At 52.0% G+C, this 17,403-nt stretch overlaps 1 long non-coding RNA gene across 1 annotated transcript; it reads left to right on the top strand.

The window, feature by feature from the left end:
* Positions 1 to 4,836: 4,836 nt before the first annotated feature.
* LOC132537467 (uncharacterized) lies at positions 4,837 to 17,094 on the top strand. The gene is made up of 5 exons (XR_009548908.1): positions 4,837 to 4,976; positions 8,288 to 8,376; positions 14,157 to 14,271; positions 14,386 to 14,432; positions 16,888 to 17,094. It is a non-coding gene; the product is annotated as an uncharacterized LOC132537467 (long non-coding RNA).
* Positions 17,095 to 17,403: the final 309 nt, after the last annotated feature.

Below are 17,403 nucleotides of genomic sequence, written 5' to 3'. Positions count from 1 at the left end.
CCAAGTCCACTGCAGTCAGAGGCCCTGAAGCCAGCCCAGCCTTGACCTGTCCACCTCTGCCCTGCTCAGCCCAGCCCTGCCCTGCCCAGCTCATCCCAGCTCTTCCCTGGGAGGCTGCTGGGAAGGGCTGCCCACAAAGCCCCAATTAGCCTGCCAATGATCCCGCATCCTGCGCAAGAACGCCTAACCGAAATTTGCTGGAAAATGGATTCTCAATGCTTCTGTCTATTTACCTAATACTTAACCCAGGATAACAACACACACACACACATCTAAAATGAAACACATGTTGCTTTTTTTTTTCCAAATAAAAATGTGAAACAGATGGTTCTCCTTTAAGACAAATATTTATTCCCCTGCCATTCTTTTTTCACTTGCATGTTTACATTTTTAAACATGGGCTTTATGCGGAGACCTTGGCGATGTCACGATAATAAAAGCCATGTTGTGGGTAATTGCTGATTTCCGAGAGGACCACGCTGGGCGCAACCTTTGGAAGCTATCCCGGGCACCCTCCTCCAGGCAGGCCGCTGGCCAGTGGAGAGACACTGGGGTCTGTACCCTGTGTCCCAGAAGCTTCAGAGGAAGGAAGCTGAGAGGCTTTTCTGCTGAGCTCAAGGACTCTGCATGAGGTGGTGGGACTCCAGGTGCTGGGTGGTGGGTGCTAGGTACTAGGTGCTGGGTATGGGGTGCTGGATACTGGGTGCTGAGTGAGTGTCCTTCTGAGGCAGCCTGGGGGCTCTCTTCTTGGGGCTGCACCCAGCATCTGCAGCCTGAGTCCCACAGTCATCTGCTCATGCCCTTTGACCCCTGACTCTGGCCCTGCAGGGTTCTGCCCAGCTGAGCCACTCTCCCCTTGCTCCGGCCCATCCCCTCATACCCACTCCTGCCCCTGCCCCTGCCCCACTCCTGCTGGCCTTCTCTGGAGTCAGCCAGAATGTCTTCTCAGCCCTGCTCTGTCCTGCAGCCTCCTCAGGATCAGAACTTCTCATCTCTGACTCCCAACAGGGCTGGGCTTGCTGCCTGTGCTCAGGCAACTGCTGCAAATGAATGAATGAATGAATGAATGAATGAATGAATGAATGTCTTCCTGAGAGTTCATGCTAACTTTGCAGTCCCCTTCACTCTTTTATTAATTTTGTAATAAAGCCTAAAATAAAAAAATTCTACCACAGCACTGGTCAACCCTGACCTATGGTGGTGCTGGAGATTGAACCTGGGCACTCTTCTTAAAATTTACTTTTCATTATTTTATTTATTGACACTAGCATTATCGCTGGGGCTTGGTGCCTACACATTGGATCTACTGCTCTTGATGACCATTTTCTTTTCTTTTTCTTTTCTTTCTTTCTTCTTTTTTACTTTATTTGATAGAGACAGAGAGAAATTGAGAGGGGCAGTAAAGCTTCCCTTTGCAGTGGGGAGCAAGGGCTTGAACTGGGGTCCTTGAGCACAGTAATGTGTGCACTTAATTGGGTGGGCCACCACCTAGCCCCCCCTCCCTTCACTCTTAAAAGCTTTATTACCATTACTGATATTTGCTGTGATCATTTTTTACCAGAATATAGCTCAGCTTTAGGGACTGAACCCAGGACCTCTGAGTCTCAGGCTTGTGAGTCTATTACATTCTCACTGTGCTGTCTCCCTGGCCCTCTTCGTATGCTCTGTGACTTCGGAAATGTCAGGTGACTGACGTCCATGGCAACCCCAGCTGGGTCAGACTGTCTGAAAACCCAGTCCAGTTTCTTCCTCCCTGCAGCTTCTGCTGGGCTTCTCACGTCCCTGGGCAGCCTCTCCCTCTGCACCTTCTACCTCTTCTTTCTAGTTCTCTCTCTTTTTTTCTTTTAATTTATTTATTTTTCCTTTTGTTGGCCTTGTTCTTTTTCATTGTTGTTGTAGTTATTGTTGTTGTTATTAAAGTTGTCGTTGTTGGATAGGACAGAGAGAAATGGAGAGAGGAGGGGAAGACAGAGAGGGGCAGAGAAAGACAGACACCTGCAGACCTGCTTCACCGCCTGTGAAGCGACTCCCCTACAGGTGGGGAGCTAGGGGCTTGAACCGGGGCCCTTGCACTTTGCTCCACGTGTGCTTAACCTGCTGCGCTACCACCCGACTCCCCTCTCTTTTTTTCTTCTCGCTCTCTTTTACCTTTTTTGCCTTTTAGATGAGGCAGTGGGGTGAACAGCCCTGACACACATGTGGTGCAGGGGATGGAGCCCAGAGTCTCATGCTCACAGCTCTACTCTGCTCCCCTCCCCACCAGCCAATCTGCTTTCTCCTTCTGCCTCTTAGCCCCTCTGCTGAACCCTGTCCTCTCTGACTGCAGGACACAAGAGTGTGTCACAGTGAAGCTCTTCCCTCTTCTCAGAGCTCTTATTCTTGGAGGGCTGCTCCCTTCAACCCCTATCTTGAGCAAAGCTGGCTCCCACATTACTCAAAGAGATCCCCTGTGCCCTGCCCCCTCACTCACTGTCCCCTCCATCTGTGTAGCTCCTGACATTTCCAGTACTTTCTGAGGCTGCTCCCTTGTCTCTGGGTCTGTGGTGTGACTTTGTCTCCCCCAGCATGATAGTTCTGGGACAGAATCTCCTTTGGCCTGTTCACCACTGCATCCCCACTTCTAAAACATTCCTTGCTGTATGGTAGGTACTCAGAAACTGGGTGCATGTGTATGTATGTTTTGGGGGGCAATAAGAGACTCTGCTGTGATTCTTCAATCTTCTTTGTCTTTCTACTCTGTGCAATTGGCAAACAAAGAAAAAAAAGGCCCATCAGGTCATTTGAGGTGATGTTACCTGTGCCTACTCTATGCCACTGCTGACACTCTGGCTCAGCACTAGGGGCCTGGGGGAGGCACTGGTGGCTTAAGAGCACAGTCAGGGCCAGGGAAACATCTCAGTCTGCTGAATTCGGGACTTGCAGGCCTCAGGCCCCCAGATGCCCCAGGTTCAACACCCCCCCCCCATACCACCATGTGCCAGAGCTGAGCAATGCTCTGGTCACTTTTAAGAGTGAATAAATCCTTTTTGAAAGGAAATTCAGGCCTAGGAGATAGCTCAGCAGTGGAGCATGTGACTTGCTATGTTTTAAGCCTGGTGTTCAAGCCTCAGCACCACAAGGGAGCGCCTCAGCACCCAGGGGAAGCTCCATGGGCAGTAGAGTAGAGCTGAGGTGTCTCTCCCTCTCTCTTAGAAATGGCAAATAGTGCCCTGGGAGGCATACATTCACTTGTACATGAGACCCAGGCACTAAAAAAACTGAAAAAAGATGTAAGAAAGGAAATTCAGTAGCAAGAAAGGGACACGAAGGTGACACAGCCGTGAATTGTTTTGATGGTTCCCTTATGGATGTAGCTTTACAGTTGACCTTGGTTTTCAGTGACAAGAGACAGCCCCATGCCCCCCACCTGGTGATGGGGCTCCCCAAAGAGTGGGGCCTTGGAGGAAAGTCTGGGAGGTGCTGGAAGTCTTTGGTTTGTGTGGGAATGGGGTCAGGGGCTTCTCCTTCAGTTCTGGAAGATTGAGCTTCCATTGGGTATGTGAGGTGTTAGCTCAAGGGTGATAATGTAGGGCTGGGGAGACAGCATAGTGGTTTTGCAAAAAACCTTTCATGCCTGAGGCTCTAAAGTCCCAGGTTCAATCGTCTGTACCACCAAAAGGCAGAGCTGAGTAGTGCTTTGGGATACCTCTCTCTCCCTCTCTCTCTCTCCCTCATTAAAAAAGCAAATAAAATGTATTTCAAAAAGGAAAGAAAATAACATAGGGCCTGGGAGATAGTTAGCCTGTCAAAACACAGGACTTGTAGACCTGGGGCCCCAGAGGCTTCAGGTTCAATTCCAGGTACCTCTATGCCATAGCTGAGCAAAGCTCTAGTCTCTCTGTCTCTTTCTTTCCTTCCCTCTCTCTCAGACAAGGCAGCTCACAGAACAGGCTGCCATCTCAGGTTCCTATAGACTCCAGAGACACAGTGCAAGCGAGCTCGCTGGATGAAAGGAGAAGCCAGCAGCCAGCAGTGTAGTCAGACTTCCTTGCATTCTTGTGAATGTACCTTGAGCCCTGAACCTTGAGTCCTGAGCCCAGTGAAAACTCCCTCATCCTGTAGACTGCACATGCAGCTCAGAACTGAAAGTCAAAACGTTGGGAAAAACAGAAACGCCTAATGATTAATTTTTTTCCTATCAGGACTCATTACTCCTTTGCTTTGGGACCCGAAATGTGACACCTTCCTTTCCCCCAGCATGTCGGGCCCGGCTCACATTTCCACAATGGGCCATGCAGAATCCAGCCTTGAGCCTGCTCTGAGAGCCGGCGCTTTCTTGGCTTCCTAATGGGAAGCAGCTGCTCGGCCCAGTGCCAGTGAATCTCTGCAGCTTTCAAGGTCTTGGGATGAGGTCCCTGCACTGGTCACACACGTGACACTCTAACCCTGTAGGAGTCACCAGTGAAATCTCAGTGGCCCTTCACAGGCTGCATTCACAGCACGTGGTTAAGCAGGAGGTGTGAGTAGAAAGAGAGGAGCTTGTTATCCTAGCGTCAGAAGCTTTCCTGGAATCCAGCCTGTGTCCAGGGACTTCTCTGCTCTGAAAGCTGACTCAGCAGAGCAAGACCCCCCTTTAACTCTGCCAGTCAGCTTCCCGAGGACATGAGGTCACAGGGAGTGAGCAGACCATCCACCGGCTGGCTGTGCTCACAGCTCATTCAGTGGCTGTACCCTTGGTAAGGTGTGGGCTGCTTCAGTCATCAGAACTCCTAGGGACCAGGCTGATGGCATGGGGATTTACTCTGCAGCTCAGGTGAAGGAAATTATAGAGGTCTTCCTTACTGAGGCTGCTGTCACTGTGTCCTGAGGGAGGATCATGGAGGGAGCAGGCTGATGACACAGTTCCTGAGTTTCCAGCCTTTCTGGGCTGTGTTTTCCTTTCTGAGCACAGAGGCGACCTTCTGGGAACACTCTTTCTGCAGATGCCTGCCGGGAAGGTGAGACGAAGGCTCTTTATTAGAGAGCGGGACATTACATTTGATGTTGACCTCCTATGGAAATGGAATTAACTCTATTCTGTATAGGTGAACTCTTGAGGGAGAAAGACTTGCCAGGGTGACAGACAGGGGTGGGCAGACTGTGGTGCACCTGGTTAAGTGCACACATTACAATGCACAGGACCCAGGTTCAAGCCCCTGGTCCCTACCTGCCTGGAGAAAGCTTCATGAGTGGTAAAGCAGGGTTGCAAGTGTTTCTCTGTCTCTCTTTCCCTCTTTATTTTCCCCTTCACTCTTAATTTCTCTCTGCTTCTATCCAATAATACATAAATAAATAAATAAATAAACATAAATGAAAAAAAAGGAGAGTGAGTGAGTGAGAGCAAGGCACATCCCTGCTCTCCTGTGTGAGAGAGAAAAAGACACTCTCACCCTCCTGTGATGAGAGAGAAAGGGTGCATCTCTACTCTTCTGTGATGAGAGACATCCCCATCTTCCTGTGATGAGAGAGAGGGGGGCATTCTCACCCTTCTGTGTTGAGAGAGAGATAGACAGTCCCACTTTCCTGTGAGGGTGAGAGAGAGGCATCAGGGGGGACACTGGGGGAAGGGGCCTGGAAGTGGGGAGGATAAGGAGATAGCGCATCAGGACCAGACCAGTTCCCTCTCTGAGGGCTCTTTCCTGCTTCTAAAGAAAAATGATCAATCTGAATTCATGTGTGGACTTTCAATGTCTAAATTTTGTCAAATAATTCAACATGGTTTCAAACCCCAGGGCCAAAGAAAACACATCTTCTGGCCTGAGGCGGCCTGCAGACTCGAGTTTGGAGTCGGGGTGTGTGTGTGTGTGTGTGTGTGTGCGTGTGTTTGTGTGTGTGTGTGCGTGTGCGTGTGTGTGTGTGTGTGTGTGTACCTCATCTCTCTTCTGTCTAAAGGGGAGGGGAGCATGTCTGGACTCTATCTCTTTGCATCTCTCTCTTTGAGCCTCTGTCTCTCTTATGTTTTGGGAGGTGTCCATGAGGTCATCCTCAGCAAGGATTTGGTGCTGACAGTGGAAGGCTATGGTGCCTGTCCTCAGCACTCAAAATAACTAAACAAATATATTAAATGAAATAAATGAGAGACAATAGTTTTAAGAAGAGGGTGGTGGGTGGTGGCTCAGCAGGTGAAACCCAGGAACCAGGAACGGGGGCCCCCTGGTACTGTGTGCATCCTTCTGTGCACAGGGCCCCAGATTTGAGCCCTGGCATCACACCAGTGTATTGTGATGGCACTGGCTTAGCCTCATGGATGGTACAGCAGTGCCAGGTGTCTCTTCTCTTTCTGTCAGTCTCTGGGACTGGGAGCAAGACAATCGTGTGAGAGATACAGGCACAGGAAGAGAAAAAAAGCAGAAAAAAAAAGAAAAAGAAAGAACAGAAAAGAACAGAAAAGGAAAAAGAAAAAAAGAAAAGGAAGAAAACAATCCAGGACTTGAATTCATGAAGTTCTAAGTTCGTTTTCTGCACTATCACTGTGGGACTAGAATGGAGCTCTGGTCTTTCTCCTTCATACAAATAAATAAGTAGGGGGCTGGGTGGTGGTGCATCTGGTTGAGCACACCCATTACCATGTGCAAGGATCTGGGTTCAAGCCCCTGCTCCCACCTGCAGGGGGAAAGCTTCTAAGTGCTGAAGCAGGTCTGCAGGTCTCTCTCTCCCTCTCTCTCTCTCTCTCTCTCTCTCTATATATATATATATAATATTTTATTTATTTAATGACGAGAGGAATAGTAGGAGAGAGAGAAAGAATCAGACATCATTCTGGTACATGTGCTATCAGGAATTGAACTCAGGACCTCATGCTTGAGAGTCCAACACTATCCACTATGCCACCTCCCAGACTACTCTCCCTCTCTATCTCCATCTACCCTCTTCATTTCTCTCTGTCCTATCAAATAAAATGAAAGAAAAAAAAAATGAAAGGAGGAAAGAAAGAGGGAGAGGGAAAAAAGAGGGAAAAACTGGAGGCTGCAAGCAGTGGGTCCATAGTGCTGACACCGAGCCCCGGTGATGACCTGGTTTTGCTGGAAGGTCTCTTGCAGGTAGCCCTAAACAGTCTCGGGAGCAGGCCACTGAGTCACCAAGCTGTGTGTCCCTCTGAGCTGGAGGTGTGCTCTGATTCAGAGGACTGGGGAGCTGTGTGCCTCAGAGCCTGCAGAACGGGGACCCGGAAGAGAGCAGGGGGACAGACAGATAAGAGAGACGCGGTGACTGCAGCTCCAGAGAGAGTGTGTACACCTGCCTGTGCCTGCCTTGTGCACACAGATGTCTTCCCGGCTGTGCACATATACACACCTCACACATACACATGCATGTGAGTTCATGAATATGTGTGTGAGACTCAGCCGTGTGTGTGTTTGTGTGTGTGCGCGCGCGCATGTGCTGCTGTGAGTCCATGAGCTTGTGGTGTGCTATGTGTGCACATGTATGTGCATTTGGGATCCGCTGAGTGTCTGCATGCATATGTGTGTGTATGATTAGGTGTACACGTGTGTGCACAGTGCGTGTGTATGAGGGTATGCACATGTGTGTGTATTCCTTGAGGCTCTGTCCCCTGAACCTTGTGCTCTGGGCACCTGGGCTGGGCACCATCAGCCTCCACCACTCCTGCCCGCTGCTCCCAGGCCTGGCAGGGCAGACTAAGCTCTCAAGAGAGTCCTGCAAGGCTCAGCCTTGGGGGGGGAGGGGGTTGTGCCACTCCTCTCCCTAGACGACACCCACCCCCACCTCGGGGCTTCTCCAGGAAGTTCTTGTCGTCTCCTGAGTGAGGCCAGAAGCAGGCATCAGAAGGGCCCCACTTAGTCCAGGCCAGCTGAGGCTCTGGGGCTCCCCTGGCGACCTGCCTTCCACCCTCACTCCTGATAGCTCTGGTTCCTGCTGCCTTAGAGAGCCAGGCCGTCACAGGCCCAAGGTTGGACACCCCCTCCCTGCCAACCCCCCACTCCTGCTGGTTGATGCCTGGCTCTTAGGAGGGCTGGCCTAAGTCATTCAGCATCCAGGAGGGGACTGTATGTCTGGAGGGCAGCTGGGTGTTGTGCTTAGTGGGTTCAGGGAGGTCACAGTCAGCAGAGCGAATCCCCCAGTTGGCTAGATGAAGACAGAGAGAAAGAGGGGGGAGGGGACAGAGAGAGAGAGAGAGAGATTACTAGGTAGGGTGTGGGCCATGACCCAGGGTGTGCTAGGCTCAAACCAGTCACCTCATGGAAGCACCATGGCAACAGAGGAAGCTCTTGAGCTACATGTTTCTCCCTTCCTCTCTCTCTCCCCCCAGATAAAGATGGCATAAGAAAGGGCAGAAGAGACTGGAATATCCCAGAGCCCAGGGCTGGGGATCCCACTCAGGGTGCAGGTACACGCTTGGTAAGCAGTGATTTCAGTTCATATATGGCTACTTGGCCCTGACATGTGGGGGTTGACACAGACTGAGTGCCTGGGAAGCTGGACATTCCCCCCAGGGGCTGGGTGGCTACATTTCCTGACCTAGGAAGGGAAGGGCCCCAGGAAGGGTGAGACTGCAGGAGGGACTGGGACCCCAGGAGGGGAATGGGTCTAGGAAAGGCTGGGACCCCAGGCTGGGTGGGATCCTAGGAGGAGTGAGACCCCCAGGAGGAGCTGGGACCCCAGGAAGGCTGGGCCTGATCCTGGAGCAAGGGATGGGCTGGGGGAGTGGGCTGTCTTCTGTCTACCGCCATGCCTGGGGGTGGGGGGAGCTCCCTGCTGACCCCGAGCTGTTCCCACGATGGGGGGGCAGTCTGGAAAAGGCATTTTGGGGAGAACCTGCCAAGTCCTCTGTTTTCCTAACATTGCCGCGGTGTCTGGGCCGCGTTTAAAAATGGCATTTTCCTGGAAAGGAAGTTTTTTAGTCTTTTTTTAGAAGTGGCTCATGAAAAGACAAGTTCACCAGTGGGCTGAGGGCTAGTGTGTGTGAGTACTGGTGTGGGGCTGCTGGGGGGACTAAGGGATGGTATGGGGGTTCTGGAGGGAGGGTGGGGGGTGCAGAGATTTTCTGGGTTTGAGATCAATTCCAGGGGTCAAAGTTGGGGGAGGGGCACAGATGGAAGGGCTGTGCAAATGTCCCCAGAGCTGCTGGCAGGAGAACACCATATCAACCCTGTCTGGCCCTTCACCCCCTTCTTCATCCCCTGCATGGAGAATAGAGACCCCACAGACTCCCATCAGACCCCCACCTCCACCCGAGGAGAGACTATGTCTCCCTCATTACTGTTTCTTCATTTATTCTATGTTTGCCGAGCTGGATCCTCACATATGCACAAGTGCACCACTCTCAGGCCAATTTTCTTTTTCCATTCAGATAGAGAGAAGAGATACCACAGCACTGGAGCTTCCTCTGGCACTATGTGCCTCCCCTGTAGTGCTAGGGCTTGAACCCGGGACACGTACACAGCAAGGCAGATATGCTACTGGGTCAGCTGGCTCTCCAGCCCTGTCTTCCTTGTGGACTGGAGTTTCTCTTAGAAGAGGGGGGCCACAGGCAACCTTGGTGACAACAGCTCTCTTAGTCACAGGGGTGGGGGGTGCTCTGACCTGGAGCTGGGCACAGGCCTGTCACCAATAGTGATCACTTCTCACCATCCAGAGGATGGACAGTCTCAGAGGTCACTCTTGCTTCTCCAGATTCTGGGCAGATCAGCAGGAGGTGCTCAAAGGCCTCTCCCCTGCCACAACCCGGACTGAGCCAGGGTGTCGGCCGCCAGAGGGTCTGTGTCAGGAAGCCTCTCTGAAGCTCTTCACAAGGCTGGCTCCCCACTGTGGGCTGCTGTGCACTGCCTGCCCCCACGGCTTTCCAGCACCCTGAGTTTCTGGGTTTGGGGGGAGCCTGGGCCTCAGGCTAGAAGGGTGTAGAGAACAGAGATCTGGGTATGAGAACTACCCAGGGAGATCTGAGTCGAAGCCAGTTGGAGGCGGAAGCCCTGTTTTCCTTGTCTTTCTCATCCCAGAGTTCACTGCCCTAGGTGGACTGTTTCAAAGAGAAACACACACACACACACACACACACACACACACACACACACACACACACACACAACACTGGAACTTCCCCCAGTGTGTTGGGGTCTGGGCTTGAACCTAGGTCATATGCATGGCAAAGCAGGCACACCCTCCAGGTAAACTATTTGGTTTGTCTTCAGCCATACACTCTTCCCTACACCTGACCACTGCTTCTTCCCTCTACAAACTACCCACCCAGCCACGCTGACACCCACCCCTCTGTCCCTATCCAGCCCTCTGTCCCTCCCTGGGCCTCCGTGTGAATGTCTTGTGTAGGCCCTGCTCTGTGTGAGTGGCCAGAGCAGATCTGATGCCTGCTCTCAGGGGCTGTGTGTCTGAGGTGTGTGATCCCAACTGTGTTCTCAGGGAGCAAGGGTCACACAGGTTCTGCAGCACCCTGCTCTGCTGCCTCTTTCCAACCTCTACTCCCTGAGGCAGCTCAGGAGAAAAGCAGAGTTCCTTCCCTCTGCTACCACCCTCCTTTGTCTCAGAGGAAGCTCTCACTCCCATGGGGGCTCTGTCAGTTTTCTTTTTCCTGTTCAGGGGCCTGGGATGTGTGCTTTCCTGGAGGAGCCTTCTTTTATCAGTTTGCAAACACCTCCACCATTTTGTTTGGTTGTTTTATTATTTTCTTTTTTGGATAATGGTCACTGGTGTTTTTCCAGATTGTTTTATTTAATTTTCTATGTCCTAACAGTCAAACAACTGGAAAGGAATTAAGATGAAGTCCTTTCCCTGTTTCTCTCCCTCTCTCTTCTCTCTCTCTTTCTCTCTCTCCCTGGAGCCCTGTGCATGCACAGTTTCCACCCTCCTCCTACCTAACTTTTCATTGTTTAGATCACAGATACACAGAGAAAGGAGATACCAGGGCATTGGAGTTCCCCCCAGTGCTATGGCAACCTCCCACATAGTGCTGGGCAGTGCACATGACAAGGCACAAGTCCCTTGCCAGTCCCTGTTCCGGCACCAGATGCCAGGCTAGCTTTGCGGGTGGGAGACAGATGACCAGGGACTCATGGCTGAGCTGGGAAGTAGTGCCATGCTGGCTTTATTCATCTGCATTTGTACTCTCTAGGAAGGAAGTGGTAGGGTGTAAAAACAGGGTGTGACTAGGAGAGGGGGCAGGGCAAAAAGAGAGTAAGAGAGTGCAAACCAGTGGGATTAAACCAGTGCCCTGCAGGCAGGGTGGGTCTCAGGTAAAACAGTGATTATGTAAATAGACCACAGCTGTTAAGCAGGGGGAGTTGGTGTACTGCCCAACAGCCCCTACTGGATGAGCTATCTTCCAACCCTGGGTTTCTGATTGGATCTGAGAATTCCATCTTTGAAGAGGCCATTTAATATTGCTCATTTGTTTCTTTATGAAGTCCAATTGCCACCAGTATGCATTCATGTTTCAAAACTTTTGTTTTTGTTTCAGCTTCTTTTTTTTTTTTTTTTTTTTACCTTCCACCTTCTTTTTCGATGTTGACCAAATTTTCTTTTTCTTTTTCATTCCTATTGCCATTTTTTTCCCTCCACTGTGCTGGGAGCTGGGCCCTGGGCGCTTGTCTTGAACTTGGGCTTTGCCCATGGCAATGCAATACATTGTCTAGGTGAGCTATTTCACTGGGTTTATCTTTTCCTCTTTTGAATGTCTCACACTTCTGCCTGAGATTCTTGGGGCTTGTGAGGAGAGAAATGCTTTCTTTTCAGGCTCTCACTCGGCCTGGTGGCTGGCCCCAGGTCCCAGCTCTGCCTGCTGTGGGGATTAAAACCCCTCCACCTTCTGCTCTTTACATCAGAGTCTCCTGCCAGCCAGGAGCTTAAGCTGGGCCTGCTGAGATGTTGCTGCCTTCTCTCTTTCCTGGCAGTCAAAGATTTCACTTTTTTTTTTTTTAAGTTAAATGCTATTTATAATGTCATTATTATTTTTTGTTCTTATTCAGCCAGTTTTATTGTGGACTTGTAGATAAGTCAGACGGTTACCTGGGTTATCCCAGAAGCCCTGCAGCCTCTCCCCCTGTCTGGGTACCTCACACCCTTCTCCTGACTGGGAACACATTCTAGGGTGGGGGGCATGTCTTCTGGGCTCTCCCAGTTGGAGCAGATGCCAGTTAGAGCTGGGCCGCAGGTGTCACTGGACCTGCCGCTGCTGCCTCTGGTTTGGGACACAAACCTTTCTCCCAGGGCCTGAGGGCCAGGGATAATTTGGGCTCAAACAGAACCCTGGGGCTGGGATGGAGCCAGCCAGACAGGAGAGGCTGGGGGTGTCAGGTAGGGTGATATAGGTAGGGCCTGAGGGGTGATAGGGTGTTATTCTGGGCTTGGCAAAGCCTTCCTGTGCCCTATGCCTGAGTAGCCGGGGCCTGGGGGGTGGCATAGGAAGCCTCTGTCTTCTTGTTTCTCTAGTGGCTATAAGGCCAGAGCTGTTGTTTTCTCATGCCTAGGCGTCTCCCTTTCAGGTCAGCCCTGTGAGCCCCAGGGAAAGCCATGGCTGTGGGACTAAATGTGCCTTGTCCCACATGCTTGGATGCTTCTCCCAGAACCCCTGCAGTGGGCAGGGGGCAGGGCCTGGAGCCTGGGCTCCAGCAAGTGTCCCCACAGATAGCTGAGGGGTACTTGGCTGCTGCGAACAGTGTGGCTATGGACTAAGGTGAGAGGGCCCTGGGGCTCACCCTTCTCACCAGCAAGGACTCAGGTCCTCCTGGCCACCTTGGGGCCTGACTGTGTAGTCTCAGCTCCCTGACCTACCTCAGCCACGCAGGGACTTGTGGTCAGAGTGGACGACTCTGAGGCTCCAACACTGAACTGGAGGTCTGAGCGCGGCCTCAGGTGCAGAGCAGAAACAGGGTCTTCACAGGAGGGCTGGGGGCCACCATGCTCTCCCCCAATCCTTGCTCCCAGCAGGCCTGGCCCCCTTCCTCAAACCCAGCAACAGTGGGCGGCGGGCGGGCGCCTCACAAAGCCGGCCTGTTCCAGAGAAAATGACCCTGAATCAAAGAGAATGGAAACAAGATCCTTGGCATTAATAGTAATAATAACCAGATTCCCGAGAAGGGCGAGAATATGGCTACTTGAGTCGCTGATTGCTGTGGGAATTTGTACTTTTCAAACTCAATCTCCAGCCCTTCTGGAACTTTCTGTCAAGCGTTTTCAACTGCTGCCAAGTCAGCCAGGGGGAAGGAGAAAGAGCTGTTTTGTCTAGCACGTTCTTCCCATCACTGTGAGGTTCTGGGGGAGGTCTGCTTCTTCCTTCTCTCTCTCTCTCTCTCTTTTTCTCTCTCTCTCTCTCCTCTCTCCCTCTCTCCCTCTCTCTCTGTCTCTCTCTCATAGTGTGGAGACCACAGATGCTAGGAAGGAAGGTCCTAGGAGGAGATCCTGAGCTGGGGGTGGGGGGCCCAGCCTGCACCTTGGGTCTTTCTGGGGCGGAAACTCTCTGTCTTCCTTGCCCATAGTCTGGGAGACTTCCACAAAGTTAACTGAAAAAGCAACAGGGCCACAGATTAGATTTTTTAGGGGAGTTTATGAAAGAGCCGCACTGAGAAGCCCAGGAGGGATTTGAACACAAGACCACCCCTCACGCTGCCCTGAGCCAGCTGGTCCCAGCCCTGGTTGCTGGTGCAAAGCCTTTGCACCCTGTTTGTGCTGAGGGTAGGGGACACTAGGGTCTCAGGAGTCCCATGGGATAGGACAGCAGAGAGAGCCATTCAGGATTCAGGTGTCTCTGCAAGTTCCCAGCCAGACCTTGATTTCACCCTCTTTGTACCCCCACCCCTTCTTCTGGGGCCTGGGAGCCTGGGGGCCTAGGCTGGCTGTTCTGTGTCTCTGATGGATGATGAGGGTCTCATCTTAGGTCCTCGTGCTTCTGCTCCTTCCTGCTTGGAATTTGGGGTGTATCCCCCCTCTCCATATTTAAACCTCTGTTACCTTCTCCTTCTCCACCTCTTCATACCCTTCTCTACTTCCTCTTTCTCTCCATTACCTCTACCACCTCCACCATCACTTCCTCCTCCTCCTCCAGAACCCATTGCCTGCTTCTAATCTTCCTTCCTGTTTCCCTACCACCATCCTTCAAAAAATGAGCACAGGGAGAGATGCGGGAATCCTTGATTCTGCAGATATGTGTATCTCTCTCCCTTTCCCCCGAGCCCTCCCCCATCTGGATGGGAAGATCAGAAGAGTTCCTGTTATTCTCCGTTCCCAGACCTTGAACATGTAGGGATTCAGGTTCACCTCCGCCCTCTCTTCCTGGTGGGTCTGCAGGTAATCTAAGCTGCTCTCTCAGAGGCTGGCATCCATGTTTACATTGGAGAGGACCCCCACCTCTCCTCAAAGCAAGCCTATTGATTCAGTAATGACTTTCTTCCTCATTTAAAGGTAATTTCTGCTGCCCGCCCAGTATCCTGACAGGGAGGAGGCAGGAGGTGAGTGAATGCCTTTTCTGTGTGGGGTGGGCTGGAGGCCAAGCACAATTGGGGAGGGAGTGCCCTGGTTTCTCACCTGTCTGGGGGTGGCTGCAGGCCAGGCTGGGCCTGGGACATGGTTGGGTTAAGGTGGCGGGGGGGGAGGGAGAGGGAGAGGGACTGTCTGTTTCTGGCATGCTGGGAGTGCTCTGCATACCCGTGTGTGTGTGTGTGTGTGTGTGTGTGTGTGTGTGTGTGTGTGTGTGTGTGTGTGTGTGTATGTGTGTGTGTGTGTGTGTGTGTGTAGAGGGAGCCTTCCCCAGTCCTCGCCAGCACTGGCTATTACCCTCCTCTCTAATAAAACATGTCCTTTACAAAGTGACTAGAGCTCCTGCTGAGAGGGGGCAGCAGAGAGTGGGGGGTGTCCACTGTGCTATCTGGTGATTCCCCCCAACCTGGCCAGCACTGGCTGGACAGATGTCCCCTGCTGGAAGTATATGGCCTGTGGGTTCTGGGCTGTAGGTAGTCAGTTCTAGCCTAGGGTAAGTAAGCGACTGAGAGGTGGTGGGCATGGTGCCCTTGGCTGAGTGCCACTCCTGTAAGGAGGTCCACTTCCCCAGGCCCCCTAGTTTCTCTCCATGCCCCTCTTTCTCCCTAGATCCCCACTGCTCCCCAGGATTTACTTCTTCTTCTTCTCTGTCTCCATCCTTCTGTTGGTTTCAGGCTCTCTCTCTGGAGGCTGGTAGCAGAAGCCCCTGGGGTCCACGGGTGACCTGCAATGATGGTGGCCATGAGCTCCCTGGGATGGGGCTGAACTGGTGGTTTCCCTTAGATAAATTCCTTCATATAGCCCAGAACAGCCAGAGTGTTGGGGATCAGCTCAGCTTGGTGCTTGGGCTCAATGCCATATTTGAGTTCAGCTTGGTGTTGGGGTTCAGTTACCTGCCTTGTTTTGATCTGAGGACCATATTCCTGTGGGAAGACCATGTGGGGTATGGTGTTTTGGGGTTCCAGCTCCCAACTCCCTAGGTATGTGCTGAGCAGACTCCCCCAGTCTCCAGGAGACACCCCCTGCACCTTGGAGTAAAGAGAGGCAGGCACCCCATGGAACCCTGGGTCTGAGTCCTCATTCTGGGCCATGTCCCATTACTGGTCACAGTTGCAGGAGGGATACAAGGAGCCTACCCCTCATTCCTACCTCCAGGAGGCCAGGAGAAGTCAAAGGTGAGAGTTCATGGTCAGAGGCCTTATCTTTCCTGAGAAGAGAGACAGAGATGCTTCTCATGGAGCAAAGCCCTGTGGCCAGGGTCCAGTCCCGATCAAACAAATGAGTCCTTCCTGCCTCGGTTTCTCCATTGGTACCCCAGGTTTCTCTCTGTGCTCCTGTTCTGCCTTCAGACCTACAGGGCCAGCCCTCCCCATTCTGGGTCCCAGTTCATAGGCTGACACAGCTGCTGTTTATTTTGTGAGAGGCCTGTGGGGCCTCTCTCTGTGGAGCCTGGCTGCTGTGTGCGGCTGTCTCCCCTGGCTGGAACCAGGCCTGGGCTGAGGAAGCAAGACTGTGTGTCTGGGGTGGGCTGGCGGCTGAGAAGTGAGGGTAGGGTGTGTGGGGGCTTGCCACTGAGGGAGTGGAGGGCTCGCTTAGAAGTGCTCACCTGTGGGCTGTGGAACCTGGGGCTACTGCCCAGTGGGTGGGGCTCACCCTCTCTCCCTTGGCAGTGGTTAGCTCTGGGCTCAGTTTCTGGGCACACCCCCAGCTCTTCACCCCTAGTCAGTAACCTCTGTTACAAGCTCCACCCCCCCCCATGGTCCTGTTTCCCCTGGCTCAGCACCCCCAGCTCTGCACCCCTGGATTCCCCTGGCTCAGCACTCCCCGGCCCTGCACCCGCAGTTCTGTACCCCTGCTTCCCCTGACTCAGCACCCTCCCCTCAGATTCTCCTCCCTCTGGCTCCCCACACTCAGCAGAAAAGCCAGTCAGCCTGGAGACATCCCAGGAGCTCCTGGCAGGACAAAGCTGGGGTCTGTTTTCACTCTTACTGAAACCCCCCCCCCCAAAAAAGTTTCCAAATCCAGGCTCAGGACTGTGTACAGGCAGGTGGGGGGGCCTCACCAGCTCCGCAGTGTGTGTGTGGTACATGTGTGTGCATGTGGTATATATGCTTCAGGCACGTACACGCACATGGTATGTTGCACGTGTGCATATGTTCTAGGCATGTGTGTGTGCTCCATGCGTACAAGAGGTGTGTGTGTGAGATGTGTTGTGAGTGGTGTGAGGTATGTGTGTGAGGTGTTGTGTGTGTTATATGGTGTGTGTGTGAGCTGTGTATGTGGTATGTGGTGTGTGTGAGGTGTTATGTGTATGTGAGTTTTGTGTGTGTGGTATGAGTGTGGTGAGAGCCTCATGAAGGCCTTCTTCCACCATGCGTCTCCCTGGACAGCCAGTGACCCCTCTCCCCAGTGACCCTGTCCCCCCAGATGCAGTGCGGCTGGCCTCGAACCCTCACCCTCAGGCAACCAAGGTGGATATTGCCTACAGGATCACTTTGCGCTGTGCAGTGAGAAAGGATGCTTGGTTTCATAAAAAATGTGAAATGTACCCAAGTTGACTTTTCAGAAAATCAAATTAAAATGCCACCACTGTTTATTTACTTTTTAATTTTTTCCAGCTTTGGGGCCTTACACATGCACAATTTTACTGCTCCCAGATTGACCTTTTTAAAAAATTCTTTTTATTTCAGAGGCACATACACATATGCTCATAGATAGATATAGGTATGAGAGAGACAGGCAGAGGGAGAGATATCACGGTACAGATCTTCCTCTAGTACTGTGGCAGTCCTATGTGGTGCTGGGGCTTGGACCTACCTGGTAAGCTATTTCTCAGTCCTGCCACCGCTATTTAAATATTTATACTGATTAACCACAACTTTTATTTTGCAATTTAATTTTAATAGATATTACTGAGCATTATAACTACAAATTATAATCTGT

Source organism: Erinaceus europaeus, chromosome 3 (genome assembly GCF_950295315.1).
Source record: "Erinaceus europaeus chromosome 3, mEriEur2.1, whole genome shotgun sequence".
In the NCBI taxonomy this organism is placed as follows: Eukaryota; Metazoa; Chordata; class Mammalia; order Eulipotyphla; family Erinaceidae; genus Erinaceus; species Erinaceus europaeus.
The sequence above is the reverse complement of the archived record's forward strand: the minus strand, read 5'-3'. Positions and strand labels throughout refer to the sequence as shown.